The 22,777-nt window shown below is 40.6% G+C and overlaps 1 pseudogene; it reads right to left on the minus strand.

Moving 5' to 3' along the window:
• LOC104987336 overlaps positions 1 to 12,329 on the minus strand; it is a 110,172-nt pseudogene extending 97,843 nt beyond the window's left edge.
• Between the last annotated feature and the right edge of the window lie 10,448 nt (positions 12,330 to 22,777).

Consider the following 22,777-nt stretch of genomic DNA (forward strand, 5'->3'; position numbering starts at 1 on the left):
CCTCTTTTCTTTGTGAATTTCCCTGAGGCAAGTAGAAGCCTTCTAAATAATTTGGTATCTTAGGCTATATGCCAAATTGAGATAATTCTTTTCCAAAATGGCCGTTTAGCAAGGAAAGATTTGAAAGCATGGCTAAAGATTTTTAAGATGATAATCTGGTAGAAGAGACATCTCTCTAAAGTATTTCTCTGTTTTTCTCTCTTTCTTTCTCTTTTTCTTTGTCTTTTAATCTTTGCTTTCCAATGTCTCTCTTTTAGTTTCTTTCTTGCACCAACTCCTCACTTAAGGAAGTTACAAAGTTAAAATTAGGAGTCTGTGTATGGAAGTGATTTGAAGTAATGAGCTTTGTCTTGGGCCAGCTGGTAGACCTCCTGGTGTCTTATCTTCTTTGCTTTCTTGAGCAAATGCCCAACATAACTTGTGTAGTTTGAACCCAATGGGGGAAGGAGCAAGAAAAATTAGTGAAATGTGAAGATTTATAGGAGAGCAGAGAGTAGAGAAGTGTTTGTACCCAGATGTGGGATGAGTGATGTGTATTTGTATCCAGATGTGGGGTTGAGTGTATGCCAAATGTGGGGTGAGTGAGCTCCGACTGCTGAGAACCAGATCTAGTTCTTAAAAGTAAATAGGGAACAAATTGTTTTCTTCTTGGATTTCATGGCATTACAGTCCTGGTTCTACTGTTTGTCTCCCTTTCAGTCCTGTACCTTCTTTTCAGTTCACTTTACACTTATTTTGTTGAGAAATCTTATCTCCTAACAAAGTTTTGCATATAATTTATGATCCAACAACCTTTTTTTCTGTTTCTAGCTTGGATCTTTCTTCTAAACATCAGTTCCCCACATACAACTGCCAAACTGATCACCCCACCCAGGTACCTCACATCTTAAATGCTACATGTTTGGAACTTGCTCATCCTCTTTCATCTGCCTGTTTGGGCCTGTGATGTCTTAATATATGCTAACTCCATTTACCTGGTTGCTCATGTCAGAAATTCAGGAGTCATTCTTCCCTTTATTTTCTCTTTTAAAGCAGCAATTTAAAGTTTATTCCAGCTATAATACAGGTTTCTCTGGCATGCTTCAGAGCCCATTACCAAGACATTCTGTTGTACTTTTCTGTCTGATTTATGCATCTGTGCAATTTCTGGCACCAGGGCATCATCTGAGTTTGGACCAGACAGTGGTGATAAAATGAGTGGCATAACTTTAAAAATAGTTAAAGCAAGAGACCACTGTGTTTCTAAGACAAATGCTCTCATTATTACTTCAGATTTGGGTGATAAATTAGAATCATTACCACTTAAAATTTTAAATATTATTTAAAGTTTAATATTATGTTAACATTCAGATGATAGATTCTTGCTGTAAGTGCAATTGTCAGAAAGAACATACATTGACAAGGGCTGTTGTTAGGGCCTGTGACTATGACTTGCAAATCAGTCATAGGTCAAATGGCTATGTTCCTTATTAATGGTTTTAGTGCCATGGTCTGTGTTTTTCTCTAGTTTTTCACTCCCTTCATGTGGATGTTTCAACTCCAGAGTGGTGGACAGATGTGCTTATGCCTCATGCCATCTTTGCTGAACTCAAGTGCTAAATGGATGGTAGGTTGGTGGGGGAATGGGTTGAGAGTTGGCTCAGGGCTGATGGCAAAGAAGGGAACATGGAGACCTTCGTATAGTGGGAGTCATCTCCAACATTTCCCACCCCACCCGCATCCACTCTTTGTATCCAACCCATCACTTGACCTGGCAAAACCAAGGTCAAATCCACCAGTCTTCCCTAGCCCACCAGCCACCATGTCTCCCTGGACCACTGTAATAGTTCAGTAGCTATCTGATGGGGGAAGGGGAGTTCTTCCCTCTTTCATTCTTGTCCACCTTGATCCAGTCCTTAAACTGTAGCCAAAGTGAGCATTTAAAAAACATAAATCAAACTATTTGCTTCCTTCTTCAAATCATTTCATGGTTCCCCACTGAACTTATGATAGAATCAAAAATTCTTACTGTGCCCTCCAAGGCCCTTTATCATCTCACTGATTCCCAGAATCCCTTACCAAGGGTTCTCCCTTTTCCTCTTTACACTCCAGCTACGTTTTCTTCTATATACCCAAGGTGTCTTACCTCCAGTGAGGGGCATGCTGCTCTTTGCCAGGATGCACTTCTCCTGTTCTCTGCAGAACTAATTAACTGGGGCTAAGCTTAAATTTCACTTCCTCAGAGGGACAGTTCCTAAATTTATTGATCTAAATTGTCACCCTCTGTTGCAGTCTCACACAATACTTTTCTTGATAATGCTGAGCAAAACTTTTAACTTCATACTTACTTATGCAGTAATTGTCTCTCCTACCAGCCAGTGACTCTAGAGGGCAGAGGCAGTATCCACTTGGCTATCATTAGCACATGTTTAGCACGTGGTACATTGGTAATACACGTCAGTTGAAATAAGGTAGTATAATTTTCATTATAAGTTGAAATATACATTTTTTGTGTGTGTACTGAAAAATCTAACTTTTAGGGGGAATCTTTAAAGAATTTATCCTGTAAGTTCTCATATAAAAGACATTTTTAGGCAGTACAACCAATAATATATGCAGTTAGATTTATAAAAAATGTGGAAATATTCATTAAATTGAGGTTAAAATTGAATATTGGCTCTTTTTAAAAAATATTTATTTATTTGGCTGCATCAGGCCTTAATTGTGTCATTCAGAATCTTTTGTTGTGGCACACAGGCTCCAGAGCACATGGGCTCAGTAGTTGTAGTTTGAGGACTTGGCTGCTCCTGCAGCAGGGAGGATCTTATTAATAGTTTCCTGACCAAGGATGGAACCTGTGTCCCCTGCATTGCAAAGCAGATTCATAATGACTGGACCACCAGGGAAGTCCCTTTTGGCTGTGTTTTAATCACAGAAAGAAATACTCATGTAATTGGTACCTTGAAGAACAGGGCTCTTGGGATATATTCAAAAAGTGTATTTTTTGTCTGTTTCAAATATATTCAGTGGAGCAAGTGTTTCCCTGCCCTGGTTTTCTTTTACATACCAACAATAAACCATAATTATACAATCACAATTTGTTTCAATTCAGAAATTAAGATATTCAGTTCCAAGTTAGGATACAATCCTGAACTGGATTTAAAGATACAATGTTTTCACTTCCCTGGCTGGTAATTTTCTTCGGAGGGGAAGGGAGGGAAGGGGAGCTTTCACTCTTGTCTCTTCTTTCCCAGCCCTCCTTTATCCAACCCTCTCTCTTCCCTTTTTGAGAATTCTTGGATGCGTGCCCTGTGAGGTGGGCAATGGAAGCATATATATGGAGAGGGAGAGAGAGAGAGAGGGAGGGAGAAGAGGAGGGAGAGAAGAGGAAAACAGAGGGAGAGAAGAGGAAAACAGAGAGAGAGAGAAAGTTATTTTAAGGAATTGGCTCATGCTATCATGGGAGCTGGCAAGTGCTTGCTACTTGTTATCTCCTGTCATTTTGATGATAGTCATTCTAACAGTGTGAGGTAATAACTTATTGTGGTTTTTATTTACATTTCTCTGATAATTACTGATGCTGAGCCCCTTGTCATGTACATGTATGTCTTCTTTGGAAAAGTGTCTACTCAGTGCCGTTATCCATTTTTTAATCAGATTGTTTTGGTTTTTCTATTGAATTGTAAGAATTCTGTATATATTTTGGATTTTAACCACTTATCAGATGTATGATTTGCAATATTTTCTCCTATTCCATAGGTTGCTTTTTATTCGTTTTTTTTTTTTTTTTTCTTTTCCTATGCAGAAATGTTTTAGCTTGATGTGGTACCTCTTGTTTATTTTTGCTTTTGCTTTTTGGTGTCCAAAAAAACATTGAAAAGACCAATATCAAGGAGCTGACCCCCTATGTTTTCTTTCAGGAGTTTTATGCTTTTGGATCTTATATTTAAGTCCATTTTGAGTTGATTTTTTGTGTATGGTGTAAGATAGTAATCCAGTTTCATTCTTTTCATGTGACTATCTAGTTTCTTCAATATCATTTATTGAAAAGACTATCATTTTCTCACTGTACAGAATGGATTCTTTGTCATGAATTAATTGACTATATATTCATGGGTTTATTTCTGGGCTCTTTATTCTGTTCCACTGATCTATGTGTCTGGTTTTATTCCAATACCATACTGTAATAGTTACTATAATTTTGTTATATTTTGAAATTAGGAAATGTGATATCTCTAGCTTTGTTCTTCTTTTGAAAGATTGTTTTGGCTATTGTGGGTCTTTTGTGGGTCCATATAAATTTTAGGATTGTTTGTTCTAGTTCTATGAAAAAGACAATTGGAATTTTGATAGAGAGGGTATTAAATCTGTAGATTACTTTGGGTACTATGGACATTTTAACAATATATGTTATTTCAACCCATCAGCACAGACTTTCTTTATTTATGTGTTTTTCAATTTCTTTCATTAGTGACTTGTAGTTTTCAGTGTACAGATCTTTCACCTCCTTGGTTAATTTAATGCTAAGTATTTTATTCTTTTTGATGCAACTGTAAATGGAATTGTTTTCTTAATTTCTCTTTCTGATAATTTGTTATAATTTATGTATGTCAAAATCCAAAGATTGAAGTTATCTGAATGGGGGTTATAGATTCTAAGGTAACTTGAATATTAATAATAATATGAGCAAATTTATGAGATATAGGTTATGTGGCCTTCTTCTTTAAATTTTGGCACTGTCAAAACTTTGATTATAAGTGAGACCCTTCCTATCAGTATAACAAGACAAAGATTTAGCCTTATCCAAGGCTGATGTTCTCTGATCATTAAGAAACTTCAGCAAACGAAGGAGACAATAAATGGCCCTTCCCTCCAGTTGTGCGGAAGGAGACATTTGCTTCCTTACTGGAAATGCTGGAATATTCTCTTATTCTCTGTTTACTCCTAAGGTTCATTCTTCTCTTAGCAACTTTTCTTTGTGTGCTAGGAGGTTGACACGTATCAGCTGGACCAACCAGGCTCCTTTCCTTCCTGAAGTACAGACAGTGCCAGAGGAGACACAGGCAAAGTGCTTTTTTTTCCCATATCTTCCCCCCCTGCCAGGCTTCAGGTTGGTAGTGGCTGGGTTCCCCTTCCCAGACCACAGGTCCTATCAGGTGGTAGGTCTCAGGTCTCACTGCATTTTGTTAACAGCTTCATTTCTGAAGACCTAGGTCTGATATTCAACTTGTCTTGCTAACTCTGTTGTTCTTTACCATTCTTGTAGGTTACCACCACACTATTGTCAATAGTGTCTCATCTAAACTGTTCTTCATTATCCTGTTTGAATGTGCCATCTGTATCCTGCCAGCACCCTAATGGATTACATAATTGGTATCAGGAGGGGCACCTGTGATGAGCTTTTAAAATGAGTTTCTTGGATTGAGAGTCTGACTTATTCAATGAATATAGGAATAAATGTTTTCCTTGCTGGGGGGAATGGGACGTTGGTGATGTAGCAGCATATGATGGAGTACAAATGGAGGGCAAGGTCCTGGGAGGACAAGTTATCCAATTCTTTCAACACAATTTATTGAATATCTTTCTTTACTGATTGAAATCATCTTCTTTACCATAAACTAAATTCTTCTGTATACTGAGGTATGTTCCTGGGCTGTCTATTTTGTTCCATTTATTTAAGTAAGTCTCATACAACCCCTTATTTTATTGATCCTCTATGTGAGCCAAGGACAGAACACTGATTCATAATCATAATAGCCTCCACTTCGAGGCTGGTACAGACACTGTTCTATGTGCTTGAGGTATGTTAACTCATTTCATCGTCACAAAACCCCTATAAATAGAAGCCTGTTATTATCTATGTTCCAAGCCAGATCCTGCAGCCTGAAAGCAGAGGAGCTGAGATTTGAGCCTGGGAGGTCTGATTCTGAGTTTGCACTCCTAACCACTACGTGATACTACCTCTAACCATGAATGAGAGCATCTCTTTGGGGGACTAAAAAGATAAAGTCCAGATGCACTGCTCCTGATGATTGAAATTAATCAGATAGAACTTAAGTAACCTAGAAAAACTGAGACTTATGATACTCCTAAGACTGTCTCTTTCAATTATCTGTTTCTCAAGTAACCTTCTAGTTACTGTCACACTTCATCTGCATCAGACCAGCAAATCAAGTCCCAAACATTTTCTACCTGCCCATCTTCCCTGCTGCTCATATCACTGAATTAGCCAAGTAAATTCATTTTTTTTCTGCTACAGTTTTCTCACAAATTGTGACTGGCATCTGTATATTTATGAAGGTTCTATTATGTTACTAGATTTTCATTGTATGATTATAGTAGATTACAGATTGCATTGATAAATGCCATGATGAGAGATATAATAAACATCATCCATTTGACGGGGTAAAGTTCTCTTTCATTTTCCTGGTCCATAATACAAGGATTAGAACACTGACTCACAGTGTTGGGGTGAATATTAGATCATGCTTGTGAATGGAATTAATAGTGCCTGGCATATGGTAGGTATTCAAGCTGTATTCATAGAGTCTGAATCATTATAGGCTATGGTTATTATACAGCTCAGACTAAAAAGAGGGAGGAGATGTGGAGCTATATATATTTATTGCGGAGAAGGCAATGGCACCCCACTCCAGTACTTTTGCCTGGAAAATCCCATGGACGGAGGGGCCTGGTAGGCTGCAGTCCATGGGGTCGCTAAGAGTTGGACACGACTAGGCGACTTCACTTTCACTTTTCACTTTAATGCATGGAGAAGGAAATGGCAACCCACTCCAGTGTTCTTGCCTGGAGAATCCCAGGGACGGGAGAGCCTGGTAGGCTACCGTCTATGGGGTCACACAAAGTCAGACACGACTGAAGTGACTTAGCATAGCATAGCATAGCATATATTTATTGAGCATTTTCCATAGTTCAGGCACTATGCTTGGTGATTTATATGCATCTAGTTTGATATGGTTGGAGAAGGAAATGGCAACCCACTCCAGTGTTCTTGCCTGGAGAATCCCAGGGACGGGGGAGCCTGGTGGGCTGCTGTCTACGGGGTCACACAGAGTCAGACACAACTGAAGCCACTTAGCAGCAGCAGCAGCAGCAGTTTGATATGGTGGGATTTGTTGTTCAGTCACTCAGTCGTGTCTGACTCTTGCAACCCCTTGAACTGCAGCAGGCCAGTCTTTTCTGTCCTTCACCATCTCCCAGAGCTTGCTTAAACTCATGTCCATTGAATCAGTTATGCCATCCAACATCTAGTCCTCTGTTGTCCCTTGTCCTCCTGCCTTCAATCTTTCCCAGCATCAGGGTCTTTTCTAATGAGTCAGCTCTTTGCATCAGGTGGCCAAAGTTTTGGAGCTTCAGTTTCAGTACTAGTCCTTCTAATGAATATTCAGGATTCATTTCCTTTAGGATTGACTGGTTTGATCTCCTTGCAGTCCAAGGTACTCTCAAGAGTCCACGGTGACTTTATAAGGTGATTTCCCCATGCAGTACAAAATCACGGTCCAAATATGTGCTGCTTTGACATCTGGTGAAATGAAGAAGGCAAAGAGGGCACCTTGAATATCCTAACAACAAGTTCCCCTCCCACTCTACTCCTCAGGTAAGCTTCCTAAGCCAAGTAACCTTTCTTATTAGCTATGGGACCAACTACAGTTCCCATTTATCTCCAAGTAGCAGGCTGCATTTCCTGGCCAGCTCACACAGTTATTCAAACCAGCCAATCTTCCAATGGGAAACGGAGGGTGTGTCACCCTCTGGACACTACAAAGGTTAATTCCAGCAGTACCCGTTTGTTCAGTCTGTCACTGAATATAGTCCCCATGTGGCCTGTGAGGCATGTGATGTTCTCCCTCCATCTGAGCTCTGAGTATCTGTGATTAACAAACTGCTATGATTCATTTGTCCTGTGTTGGGAGTTAGCCATCCCCATAGCCTGAAGACTGGAATTCCTCTTCTACCAACATAGTGAATACGAGGTAGTCCAAAACCCTAGAAGAAACTGAACCGAATGAGTCCCACTGATTACCCTAGATCATTGCTTCTCAGTCTTTAATATGGAAACAATGACCTGGAGATCTTCTTAATATATCTGTTCTGCTTTAGTAGGTCTGGAGAAGGTCTTGAGTGGAGCCTAAGATTTTGCGTTTGTAAAAAGCTCCCATGTGATGCTGCTGCTCCTCAGACCATCCAGTGAATAATGAAGCCCCAAGGAAAATAGAATCCAGACCAGGGAGACCTGGAATGTTCACTGCATCACTCATCAATGACCTTCCGAGTATCTGGGATTCTGGTACATCAAGGAATGACTGATAGTGCCTGCTATTAATTGGGACATTCAGTCCAATGGATTGGAAACTGACTAGGATCAGCGTAAGATGAAACAATCCACTGGAACTAGAAGAAAGAAACTGCTTAGAAGTCACATAGCAAGTAGACCCGCATGTAGCTGTGAGGAAAGGGACTCACCAGTCTCTGCCTTGCTCTAGCCACTCTGTGATCCAATGCTATTTTAAAGAAGGAAATATTGGTCTCCATAAAGCTTATCACTGGACTTCTAGGATTAAAGAACTTCACTTATTTCTATTAGTTTTTTAGTAAGGTTCATTGGGAAAATGTCTCATTCAGGGAGAGGGGGAACGGAATCAAAGGATTTGTTGCAAAGGGCCCTAATAACAAGCAAGCCAGATACTTCTCACTGAGAAAGACAGGAGGAGAAGGAGAGAAGCAGAGGAGAAGGGCTGGATGAAATCAAATCATGTTTTCTCTCGGAAGCTTGACCTCAGTGAAAATCCAAAAGCAGAGACTCCCAAGGAGTCCTTCTGCTCCCAGGAGACAGTGCAGATTAGATTGGCCTTATGCTTAGCATACAGGCCTTGATGCTAATTTCTCTTGGCCTTCTCATGTGATTCTTGTCAGCCTGGCCCTCATTTGTTAAGCGTGGTTTAATTATGTGCATAATGGCTCATTATTTTTTATAAAGGAAACAGCAAAGGAAATAATTATGCAAATGAATGAGGTTTGCTGTTCACTGTGGAGTTGTGGGCTAATTGGACACTGGTACAAAAACACCACTGCCAAACACAGTGCCAGAAAGAATCCCACTAATCTCTACCTCTGAGATCTCTTTCAGCACAGCAGTACCTACAAGATAAACTTGGCGTCGAAGAACAAAGATAAAATGCCAGAAAAACTCACCTAGTATAGACAGATAGGTTAGCAGGTCCCCAGGAAAAGAGAACTGGGCATGGTTTTCTGGACACAAGAGAAGTCGTTTTGGCCTAGGCCATTTTGGATCTAAGCCTGATCTTTCAAATATCTGGGAATTTGGCACATCAAGGAATGACTGATAGCACCTTCTAGGAATTGGGACATTCAACCTGAGGGATTGGAAACTGACTATTATGTGTGTAAGAGGGAATAGTCTACTGCAACCAGAAGAAAGAAACTGCTTAGATATCACATGGCAAGGAGATGCAAATGTAGCTGGGAGTAAAAGGACTTACCAGTCTCTGCCATGCTCTAGCCACTTTGCGATCCAATACTACTGCTATTTTAAAGAAGGAAATATTGCTAAAAAGCTAACAGAAATTAAGCAAATTCTTTAATCCTAATGCCTGTCCTCGAACAGGTCTCAGTAATTAATGGTCTCAGGGAACAAAGGAGTATAGGAACAGAGAAAAAGGCAGTCAAACAGCAGTGCAGTGATAAAGCAGAGTCCTAGTTCTTCCTCAAGAGATAATGATGTTGATCCTCCTGACTTCAGTCAACTAAAGTTTGGACACTGTGAACCTTTGTCTCAATTCTGTGCTGAATTCTCCTCTGCTCAATATGCATGTTCCCTTAGCTTAAACTTCCCCAAGTAGTGTTTGGAGAAACACTACTTTGGGAAAGCTCTCTGGTGTCTTACTTGCTGCAAGTAGTAAATCCTTTCTTCTGATCTTTGGCTTCGTTGTCTATTGGCTTGACATCCATCAAGAGGCAAACCCGGTTTTGGAGTAACACTAGGGCAGAGCTTTGATCAGAATAGCTACTCTTCCTTGCTAAAGTTGAAGGCTGACCACACTGCCTAAGATCATGCTTCTTCAAGTAGCACTTCCTTTTGGCTTAGTCTTTGATTTCTGTCAAACAGGAAAGATTTGTGTGTTTGGACCTAGCGTTCTTTCTTTGATCTCTGCTTTGGAAAGTCTCATTCACTCACTCACTCATTCCTTCAATCATTTGCCTCTTTTAATTCCATCTATTGATAGTTAAATCTTTAGCTACAAGACTCATGGAATTTGGCTCCTTCGTGTCTTAACGAGTGTCCTCTCTTCTTGACATAGCTCAGGTGGCCTTCTTTCAGCCTTAAATATTCCATCCGTCCTTGATTTTTGGCCTTTTACCTACAGTTGATTAATTCCCCCCGCCTCCCATGTAACCCCTAATTCTGATTTATTAGATTAAATCAGGAATAGATATTATATGCTTCCGTATTACCCATATTTCTCCCTTAGGGCATTTATAACATTTGAAATTAATTACTGTTGTAAAACGACCTAGGCTCATTTGGCCATTTATAATTATTATATCTTCTCCAGAACTCACAAAAAGCAGGGATATTACACTGAAGGCAAATCTAATGGTTTCTGCACAACAAATACCATCAGGAAGGCACAAAACTCATCACACAGCCTGTTCGATAAGCTCAATGAAATCCTAGCACTCTGTCTTTTCATGCACCCAGACCAGCTCTTAATTAAAGTGTTCATTCGAGGCAAATGTGAAAATATTCTAGCAGCAGGATTCAGCTAAATTTGAATCAGTATCAAACACCGCCTAAATGGTAGACTGTGCAACCAGAAGAGATACCAAGGCCTAAGGCATCATTTCAAATGATAGAAGGCTACTAGATTTGCTAGATTCCTACAGTTTTTAATGTGATGGTGGTAGAGTTTGTACAACATTCTTAGTCATTTCCTAAAACTGGAAGATCTTTTATTTGACAAAAGAAAAATTATCTCCAATATCCATTATACCAAGTAACACATTTTCTGCTATTGATCAACTATTAATGTAACTGTTACTTTATGATAACTGTCCCTGGAGGGTGGATTTTGATTAGAGTTTTTCAAGTACCATGCCTGTAGTGTGTGTTTCTGATTAGAGTTGTTTGGATATTAACCAGCCACTCCCAGGATATAAATTAAAATGTCTATCTATATACCACACAGTATAAGCAATTTAAAATAAATTGCAGATAATATAGCAATTTTTAAATTTGCAGGTTCACATCTGGTTTGCTTATTGGAATATAAGCTCCACAGAGCAGTTGAGTTCAGTTCAGTTCCTTGGTCATGTCCAACTCTTTGTGACTCCATGGACTGTAACTTGCCAGGCTTCCCTGTCCATCACCAACTCCTAGAATTTGCTCAAACGTGTCCATTGAGTTGGTGATGCCATCCAACAATCTCATCCTCTGTTGTCCCCTTCTTCTGCTTTCCATCTTATCCAGCATCAGAGTCTTTTCTAATAAATCAGTTTTTTGCATCAGGTGGCCAAAGTATTGGAGCTTCAGCTTCAGCATCAGTCCTTCAATGAGTATTCAGGGTTGATTTCCTTTAGGATTGACTGGTTTGATCTCCTTGCAATCCAAGGGACTCTCAAGAGTCTTCTCCAACATCACAGTTCAAAAGCATCAATTCTTTGGCACTCAGCTTTCTTTATGGTCCAACTCTCACATCCATACATGGCTACTCGGGTGATTTATTCATACATATACCCAGAGTCTTTGCAGTTTCAGACCCACAGCAGGTGACCAAGAAATGATGGTTGGACTAAATGGGGTCATCTGCCAATCTCTCCCCCTTCCCTCCCAATTATGCTTTCTTACTTCCCATTTACTTCTATCATTTTCTTTCTTCCCTCCCTTCCTTCCTCTCTCCCTCCCTTATTTTTTTTATCTCTCTCCTTTTCTTTCTTCTTTTTCTCTCCTCTCTCTTTCTTTTTTATTCATTTGTGTTTCTCTCCTGTCATTTTCCTCTCATTTTCTCATTTTGTATGGGAAAGTTATGTGACTTCTTCAGAATTCTGATTAAATATTATGCTATTGAAGAACTAGAGTATTTGAAGACTTGCTTCTGCTTGTCCCCTTGCTTCTGAGTTGCTCTGAGGCTTTGTATTTTCTTTGTTTCCTGATTGTAAAAGGAGAACAGTAGTGATGCCTTGGTCAGGGGGCGGTTGTGAGAACTGGAGTACTGCCAGCGTGCTTAATTCTCCACCCCCTCCACCCCCCTCTAACTTAGCCCTAGTCCCCATCTCATTAATTATTAGCTTACCTTAATTTCCTCAGCCATGATGTCATTCATTTCTTTCTCCAAATGGTCTTGAGAACGTGAAACTGTAGAATCTTCTTTGCTGGTTGTGTTTGTGTGTGTGTGTGAGATGTGTGGGCAGGGGCTGGCAGTCAAGGAGAATTGCTTTGCTACACTCTTCTTTCCTTCCAAGCTGAGTTCTCTTAGACAAGTCAGTTAACCCCTTTCAGCTTTTGTTTTCCTACCTGTGAGAGAGAGTTCTCACGTAGGTGTCGTGAGAATGGAATGAGATTAGTATTTGTGAAGACAGCTGGTCCAGATAGATGCTCAACAAAGGTGAATGGAATTGGAAATGATCTTTTCTAACCAATTGTAACATCAGGGTTCAGCCAGGAAGCTGACCTTTCTGAGCTATGGATAAGGAATAATTACAAGAGGTGGACCCTATAGAATTACAGGAGGCTGGGAAAGTGCAGGTATGAAGGCTGAGTTGGAAGATCTCAGAAGACATCAACCAGTCAATCTGGAAGCCAGGCATAGCCAGCTGCCAAAGTGAGACTGAAAGGGGAGCTGATGGGAAGAATGTGGGGAAATATTTGCCTGTCTGGATCCACAACCACACGTCTGCTGAGGCACCTGGGATCTCTGTTAAACAGTAGAGTGAGCAGTCATGTACAAGAGCTTAACTTTGACAAGAAGAGAGCGATGATTACGTGGAGCTCGCTGGCACCTCCATCTGTCTGTCACTCATATCTAAACTTGGGGACCTTAGAACTAATGACTGATAGTCCATTTCCCTCTTCCAAATCTCATGCAAATTCCAATTCTCATGCCAACTCTAACTCTGTATAATACCCAGAATTCTGGGAAATGTAGTTTCAGCTTTACCATGTTCACCTGGAAAAACCACTACACCAATCTTTTTCATTTTACAGCTAACTACTTTTGGCTTTGATTTAAATTTTTTTTTCCAGTAAATGCTAAAAATGCTCCTTAAGCATTAAGTTTATTGAGCTACATATAATATTTTTCTAACTGGGTCAGGCTCTCTACTTTGCACTTGAAATGCAACATCACATAGGAGAAGGATTTTTAATGTAACCTATGTTAGCTTCCTTACAAATGGGAAAGGGAAGTTTTTATTGAGTATAATTGGGGTTTAGATTTCAAACATACACTAGCAATGAACATATCTAGGTTCTGAATAGTTTATTCATTTGCTTGTTATTTATCTCCATTGCTAGTTTGTTTTTTTTTTTTTTTTTTTTGCCCTGATGCATGCCTTATGAAATCTTAGTTCCCTGACCAGGGATAGAACCCAGGGCTCCTACAGTGAAAGCATGGAGTCCAAACCACTGGACCACCAGAGAATTCCCTACTAGATTTTAAGTTTCATTGTCTGTCTTGCCATATCTTCTCTGAGCCCCTTGGGACTGTAATATGATAAACCTGGACTCTTTCAAACCTGTTCTTTTATATTGCCAGTGGGCCCAGAACACTTATATGTAAAATCTAAAATAGTAAATACCATCTCCAATTTGCAGAGGAGAAATAATTGCTAAGGGTCTTAAGTGCTTAAGGTTAGGTCCTTAAATTTTTCTTAATGTAATTTTCCTCCCTTACTTGAGGTTACTAGCACACCTGTGAGGTTGCTTGCTTCAGGAGTTCCATGTAGTTTAAAGCATTAATCATCCTCCTTGTTAAGCCATGGAGAATGGAAAGATGAATAAGATGCTGTCTCAGGGGAGTTAAAACCTAGTGTGTTTGGGTGGAGGGGGAGCAGAAATGATAAGATAGCTTTAGGAGAGAGGTGCTCTGTGGGAAAACACGGCCAGTACTTAAAGAGGAGAGGGCAGAGATCAGGAGCAGCAAACCAGTTGTCACCCCTCTAAGATTTCACCAAGCACGAAGCACATTACAGAAAGCAGGCAGAGTGTTTATTCCCAGCAGAGGAAACTCAAGGAGAGCTGAACATTTAATTAATCTTTTAACAGCCCTGGTTGAGTGAACTGAGAAGTTTCGTTCTTATTTTCACAAATTAAAGTCTGACAAGAATGGATATACTAGGGGAGAGAGAGCAAGCAAAACAGAATGAATTTGTGACTGCAAAGGTAAATAGTTAAGGGATGAAGTTTATTTTTAGCATCACTGTTTATTCTCTGGGGCCCCCTAATCCCCTTGACCTGGGGTCTCGGTGACCTTCTGCCATCTCTGGTCACTCCCCTGGCTTTGATGACATTTGTGACTCATCAGAACTCTTTCCCCCATTAATCCTTACCTGTTTTTGTCATATTCTTTTGAACTGCTGTTTATTAAAATACCTCTTTACCAGGTACTCACTATCATCATTCACATACCTTACATATGTAGAGTTCCTCAAAGTTTGCTAAGTGTTTTTAAGTACCTCACATACTTAATCAACTTATTTAAATGGATTAATATATTAATAAATTAGTCTCTCTAGGTAACGTATTAGTCTGTCTAGGTAACATATTAGTCTCTCTAGGTAATGAGCCTACTAGAAAGAGTACCAGACTCCCTTACGTCCCCTAGATTTGCATGGCTTTTTATGCTTTGTAAAGTGTTTCTCCATCTATTTTGAAAAGACTCTAGAGTAGTGGGAAGTGGATATTGGGGATATTGAAAGGGAAGGTATCTTAAGGCAGAAGGTTCTTTGGGGCCAGAGCCACCACTTTGCACAACTCCAGGGGATGCGATCGACACTGCTGACCTTGGGAACGACACCCTTGTCATTGTGCAGGACACTGCCTGTGAGTAGCCAGACACAGTGGCTCTGTTTGTGGCCTTTGATTCCCCTGGTGGGCATGCCCAAGAAAATGGCCTATACCTACAAACTGGGAATGACTGGGAAGGGGCTGGATGGAGGGACTCTTAACCTTATACTTCCCAGGATGGAATAACCAAAGCCCCCACAGTAACCCTTCTTCCTCAAGCCCAGGGGCAGTCATAAAATGACACTTGGCAGAGACATTTTTGTCTCAGTGTTCATAGTAGACATTCTTGAAGTTACGATTAGAGCAGAGGTCAGAGATATAAATCCATATAAAGCACAGTAGGATTTTTTTCTTTTCCTTTTAATGTACAATTCTTTCTAGGCAGCTGTCATTTACAGCTCAGTTACTATGCTCATGCTGCCAAGGACCTGCACACAAGCTGCTGTGATTTTCAGTTTTCTTGATGAATTCAGAAGGTATCCTAGTTTTAGAACTAGCTTGAGTGCTATGCCCTGGCTGTCAGAGATCCTTCTCATAAATCTTTTACCCCTAAAGTAGTATTTTCAGGGCTTTGTGGTGCTTCTGCTATCAAGTCACTCACTGTGACATTCCTGCTTCAGAAGGCTGGGAGGTCTGAATGGGCTCCCCAGACCCTTGGCTATCCCAGCAGTTTATTAAGAAGTCCACAGAAAGTGTGACAACTTTCAGGAAAAAACATTTTGTCCACATCTATCTCACATATTTGCAATGTAAGATTAATTACAGGCTTCAGAGAAATTCTGTAATATTCCTAGCAAACCAAAATATTCTGAAAGCCTTGGTTGTGTCAGAAGGCCATGTGAGTCAGCTGTCTCTGCTTACATTTCGTTCATTACTGTGCTTGTGTGTGAATTTCAAAAAGTTTGCAATCACTTCACCTGCAGACAGATTTTGTCCTGGACTTCATAGGGGCCAAAAATATGACAGAAGCAAGAGTTCTTTAGAATCCTCTCTCTTTGCCCAGGTTGGGGATGCAGAGGCATGAGACCTTTTCATATTCTTGGCTGGAAGCACAGAAACCCACAGAGAGAACATGATACAGCCAGGAGGGGCTGTATCATGTTATAGCATTCATTTGTTATAAGCTAAATGAATCCAGCAGATGCTCCTCACAAATACTTGAGAGGAAGGTCCACAGAGCTGCTTGATATGAGGCTGTTTTTGAAAGTTTGAAAGGAGGAGGGCTTGGGGGGCTGTAGAAGCCTGATCTGTAGTCTCAGCTGCCATAGCCTTGGTTAGAACAGAGATTCCTTCTTTTTGTATCTGTTTACAACTGTTTTCTTTAAACATTGCTCTAACATTCATAAGCTCTCTACCTACCTCACACCTAAACTGGGCCCAGGTGGCTCAGTTGTAAAGAACCCGCCTGCCAAGCAGGAGACACATGTCTGGTCCTTGGGTTGGGAAATCCCCTGGAGAAGGACCTGGCAACCCACTCCAGTATTCTTGCCTAGGAAGTCCCACGGACAGAGGAGTCTGGTGGACTACAGTCCATGGGGTCACAGAAGGTGTCAGACATGACTTGGTGACTAAACAATAACAAACTGGATGGGAGTCCATTATAATGTACTGGGCATAGAAAATTTGGCAAATGGAATGTTTTTCCCCAACTGTTCTTTACAATTGCATTTTATTTGGTGTTTTTGTTCATGTTTGTTATTTTTGATTTTGGCTGTTGCATGATATCTTGATTTTATCAAAATTATTCAAAGGCTTAAGAGGATTTATCAAAGTATAATGGTAACAATCCTGGAGGAGGGAATGGCTACCCACTCCAGTATTCTTGCCTGGAAAATCCTATGGACAAAGGAGCCTTGCAGGCTACAGTCCATGGGGTTGCACAAAGGTAGACATGACTTAGCAACTGAACAACGACAATGATGACAATAGTCACATCTATGCTGTAACTCAGGATGTATGAACAGACTTATTAATAGAGAATGTGCATATAATGAATATACACTGTGAATTTTCATCAACCAGGTCAAGAAAATCCATGGAAAAGATGATTTTTCACACACAGAGCAAGGTATTGTTAGAAAGCATAACACTAGTTATCTGAAATTTGAGTGTTACTGGACCGACAACTTAGTTTACCCTAGTATTTAGTGTATTATACATTGAAAAACATCAAACAGAGGCATTAAGACATAGTAGCTTTTGCATCTTTTAAAAACAAGTACAACAATATATCCCCTAGGAATCATTTCAATTGCATTTAAGAAATTAACCCCTAAATAACAGTGACTTGAACGGAGAGAGATTAATTTCTCTTCTTTCCCAGAAGAAGTCTGGGAGCAGGCAGTCTAGGGTTGATAGAGTAAATACAGGGTGTCGTCAGAGCCTCAGGCTCTTTTCTCTTTATTCTACCATCTTAATACCTAGCTTCTGTTCTTAGAGTTACCTCATGGTCAAAGATGGCTGCTGGAGCTCCAGACATTACAATCCTACTCCAGTCAGTAAAAAGAAGTACAGATAGGCACATCCATTCCTTTTCGAGGAGACTTCCCAAAGTCCTACACAAACACCTCTATTTATATTTCATTGACTGGAACTTAGTCACACGACCATCCTAACTGTAAGGAAAGTAGTCAGATATTCCTCCATCTGAGCAACTTAGCATCCATCTGAAATGTAAGGTTCTGATATAAGGAGGAAGTGGGGAATGGGCATAATATAGCAGTTTTTTTTCCACAAATGACTTCTAAAGCAAACTGATGCATTTTCCAAGGATAAGCCACAATGATGCTTTCTAGTAGAATACCAATAAATTTTGTTGCTAAAGGCAAAGAAAAGACCAAAAAGTAAGAAGAATCTTTAAAGTAGTACTACTCATGACAAAAATGAGCATTTATTGTACAAATCACACGAATTTGTAAAACTAGTCACAAAGTTAATAAATATCATGTTTGAGGATTATTGGTAAAACTCCCTTATGACACGGTTCTGTTGTGTATTGCTCAGTATCAGTGAAATGTAATGTGAATGGGGTAATTACTATCACAAGTGTATAATCATAGTAAATATTTTGCATTGCAGTTCTATAAAATCACTGATTTCTGAGTTTTAAAAAGCCCCTGACAAGTGTCATATTAAGGGACAAGTGAGGAAAAATTGTTTGACAATTTTTTGTTCTTTTTATTCCTAAAAACCCATGATGTAGAAGGATTTGGTTCCATTAGTTAATAATAACTTTGTAAGTCATGGTGTAGATAGGAAAACATACATTGAGATAAGTGCTGAAGGAGGACCAGCCATGTTTACAGTGAGTAAAAAAGATTTCGTTGAAACGTGAAATTGCTTACTGTTTTATTCACATGGAATAGGTGGCCGTGAAGGAGGCCACAGGTTTTCATTTAGAGTGAAATTTATAAATACAAATAGTGGCTACTTAGTGCATTAAGTTGGAGAAGGCAATGGCACCCCACTCCAGTACTCTTGCCTGGAAAATCCCATGGACGGAGGGGCCTGGTAGGCTGCAGTCCATGGGGTCGCTAGGAATCGGACACGACTGAGCGACTTCACTTTCACTTTTTACTTTCATACATTGGAGAAGGAAATGGCAACCCACTCCAGTGTTCTTGCCTGGAGAATCCCAGGGACGGAGGATCCTGGTGGGCTGCCATCTCTGGGGTCGAACAGTCGGACATGACTGAAGTGACTTAGCAGCAGCAGCAGCAGCAGTGCATTAAGTTAAATGTATTCAACTTATGCAAGAAAAATTGGGTATCTAGTAAAACCTGCTGAGAGTATGCAGAACACACAGAGCCTGTGCCTGTGGTGGCGGTGGTATAGCTGTTTAACTTGTTAACAGTGGTGAAGTGGGGTGCCGTGTAGCTGACACCATGCCTTGGCCTTGTGAGACCTCAAGCAGAGAATTGAGTTCTATCTGCCTGGTCTTCTGACCTTTGGAACTGAGTGTTGCTTTAAGCTGTTAAGTTTGTGGTGATTTTTTGCAACAATGGAAAGCAAATGCAAATGAATACAATTTGTTCTAGAGGATAAGTAATAAACCCTAACAAGATTCAGGGGTCCACAGCACCAATGCAACATTTTTAGTCTAATGTTCTGGAGCACTCTGGAATATTCTTTCCAGTTGTGGGCAGATGATTGCATCTTGAACTTCCCACCACCAGAAAAGAAGACAGTGCCTGATATATGCCTCTGATTTCAGGGTGCAGCACCCTAGGAATATTAAATCAACCCATTTACAGGGTAACATGGAAGATCGCCAGTTCTGTGTGGGTCTCAGAGCAGAAAAGGGATCTGTGGTAGGTCTAGCTGATGGATGCTTCCACACTGGGTTTGGAACCTATTTCAAGTATGAGTTTGCCTTTTCTGCTTGCATAGCCTCGGCCAGCATTGCTAATCTAGGGGTTAGACAGTGCTTGATCCATAAACATTGGATCCCACATAAAGTTACATTGGATCAAGAGACCTACATCACGCAACAAAGGAGGTGAGCAGTGTGTTCGTGACCATGGAGTCTATAGTCCTGTCACATACCCAAGCCCCACAGGCTGCTGGATTGACAGAAAGTGGGTGCCATGCCCTTTTGGAGAGAACACTCTGTGCAGATGAAATTGTATCCTCAAAGATGGAGCAGACACCTCAAATCATCACATATTATATGGCGCTGCGTTTGCAAGATGTGGAAGGCGTGGATCCTGGAAGCAAAAGGTGAAAGTAATAGTGACCCCACTTATCATCAGCCCTCGTGTCCCCTCTAGGGGGTTTGTGTTTTCCTTCTCTGCAACTTTGAATTCTAACATTTCACAGTGTTGGTTTTTAAAGGGGTAATGGTCCAAGGAACACAGCAAAATCCTATTTAGGTTATTAGTAGGATTAAGCTCATGCTTGATTATGTCAAATAGCTTGTCCCAAGAGTCCAGCAGGTAAAGTGAGTAGTCACCATACTGGCAGGAGTAATTGACCCAACCACCAGGCAGAAGAGGGGCAGCTCTTAATACATGATAAGCAGGAAGAATATATCTGACACTCAGGTGATCCCAGTGTAGATAATAAATGTAGCCAAAAACACAGTCTGTGAACATCATGGTGACCAGAGACCCATGGCCACTCTTATTCAAAGATAAGTGTCTGGGTCATCTCCACAATCCAGCCACCTAGACCAGCAGAGGTGTTCACTGATGGCAAAGAGACTCTAGAATAGATGGTGGTCGTCAGTCAGGGTAAGTGTCTGTTACTGTCTGTTCAATGGCAGGGATGGTAGTTTTTCTCACTAACCTTCCTTTTGTAAGATTCTTCCAGGAAAAGTAATCAAACAGAATACTGGAGGAGCTTCTCCCAAAATTAGTTATATGAAGAAAGTGGGTCCCAAAGAAGTGATGAGCTGCCAAAAGAGGGTGCCACACCGTGGCAGATCCCCCTCCAACTTGTTGCATCATTCCCCTAGCTGGGGAGAGTGTTGGTGGCAGATAACTCTCGACTGAATTCCCTTTCTGGAACTTTCTTGAGGATGGAGAGAGCTTCCTTCCAGAAAGGAGCCTGCAATTAATACCCAATTTGAGGCAACTTTGAAGAATGGCTTCAGCTCCAGAGTTTCCTGTGGGATTGACTAAGAGCTTTGTGGAGATGGCATTACATTTCCAATTCACCCTCTCCCCATTCCCAAATCATTCCCCAATAAACCTCCTGCGATCTCTATGTTGGAGTATGATTCTTGGATTTCTGACCTGTGACAGAAGGTTTGTGCCAAATTATATCCCAGTAGAAATACCTGAAATGATAGTTTCATCACAGAATTTCTGGCATTGAATACCTTGCTTTTTTATAGTTAGGGATTTTCCCCCCTTGTTGCTATCATATAAATATGGTGCAAAGTGGTGCACTAGTTTTACTTGGAATTTTAAAAATTACTAGCAAGGTTGAAAAGACTGTACAAGTTCATTTATAGAATGTCTGTAGGCATGACTGTGGCTGGATCTGGTCTTCATATATCATCCGGGTTGATGGCTATTTCTTTGTCATTTTCCATACTTCACACAGTCCACAGTAGAAGATTTGAGGTATGCTGGTCTTGTTTACCATCATATAAGACACTACTCTGTCCTCCAATTTCCCAAATTCCTAGAAGGGCCAATTCACGAAATTGGGTTGGGAATATGCTCCATAGAAATACAAGTTTTGTTCGAGGATTGTAAACATACCTCAGAGCTTCTCTTTGTTTGTTTAAGCTTTTCAAGCTTGTGACTTCAGCTTTTCCAAGGCCAGGTTATTTTCTCTGGATGCAGGGCCACATATTTTAGGACTAAATGTGCAGACATATCACTCAGCAGCCATGGTTCTGTACTAGAACCCCCTTCAGATGGATAAAAACTTCAACTTTTATCTAACTTCATTAGGAAAGATTAAACAATCTTAGGCTATTTAGAAGCCTTTACAAAAGTCAGAAATACTTTTATAACTCTCAAAACTGCTACTGACATTTTAAAAACTTGATTATGCAAAGAACTGTGTCTCTGGGACATGGAATTACCCACTGCCAAAAATAACTCAGTTGAGACCTGGGATCTTTTCCCTAGCTCCCAGAGAAGCCCTGCTAGTATGATTAGTTAGCAGACCTGAATCCCCATTTTGAGCAAAGACATCACATGTGATTAATGAAATATTTGGAAACAGACACCACCTGACTTAGGATGGCTTAACTTGAGAAGTTCAAATCTTTATAGGCTTATCATAAATAGCACTTTGCTGCTGCTGCTGCTAAGTCGCTTCAGTCATGTCCGACTCTGTGCGACCCCATAGACGGCAGCCCACCAGGCTCCCCTGTCCCTGGGATTCTCCAGGCAAGATCACTGGAGTGGGTTGCTATTTCCTTCTCCAATGCATGAAAGTGAAAAGTGAAAGTGAAGTTGCTCAGTCGTGTCTGACTCCTAGCGACCCCATGGACTGCAGCCCACCAGGCCCCTCCGTCCATGGGATTTCCAGGCAAGAGTACTGGAGTGGGGTGCCATCACCTTCTCTGAAATAGCACTTTAACTGTAATGAAAAAACTTTGTATTTATGAATTCCTAACAGCTGAAGCTGATGTGCTTTTCTCACAGACTTAAGGCAATGCAAATAATTAGTGACAAGACAATGTGGTGTGTTGATTTGAAAGGTGAAAAAAACTTGATTATATGAATTCATGATTGGTTAAAGAGCAGTCACACTCTGAATTAAGCTATAAATCCTTAGCTTATCAGTAAGGCATTGATTGTCACTTTTAAAAAAGACTTTATTATTTATTTATGGCTGGGTCTTCATTGTGCATAGGCTTCTCATTAAGGTGGCTTCTCTTATTTCACAGCACAGGCTCTAGGTGTGCCGGCTCGGTAATTGTGACCCATAGCTTAGTTGAGGCTTCCCTGGTGGCTCAGATGGTAAAGAATCCATCTGCAATGTGGAAGACTGGGGTTCAGTCCCTGGGTTAGGAAGAGATGTCCTGGAGAAGGAAACGCTATCCACACCAGTATTCTGGCCTGGAGAATTCCATGGACAGAGGAGCCTGGCAGGCTACAGTCCATGGAGTCACAAAGAGATGGACATGACTGAGCGACTTTTACTTCACCAGGCTCTGTCCATGAAATTCTCCAGCCAAGAATACTGAAGTGGTTCACCATTCCCTTCTCCAGGGGATCTTCTCAATCCAGGGATCAAACTTAGAGTCTCCTGCATTGCACGTGGATTCTTTTTTTTTTTTTTTTTTTTTTA

The sequence above is a fragment of the Bison bison genome, unplaced genomic scaffold, assembly GCF_000754665.1.
Source record: "Bison bison bison isolate TAMUID 2011002044 unplaced genomic scaffold, Bison_UMD1.0 scf7180017864092, whole genome shotgun sequence".
In the NCBI taxonomy this organism is placed as follows: domain Eukaryota; kingdom Metazoa; phylum Chordata; class Mammalia; order Artiodactyla; family Bovidae; genus Bison; species Bison bison.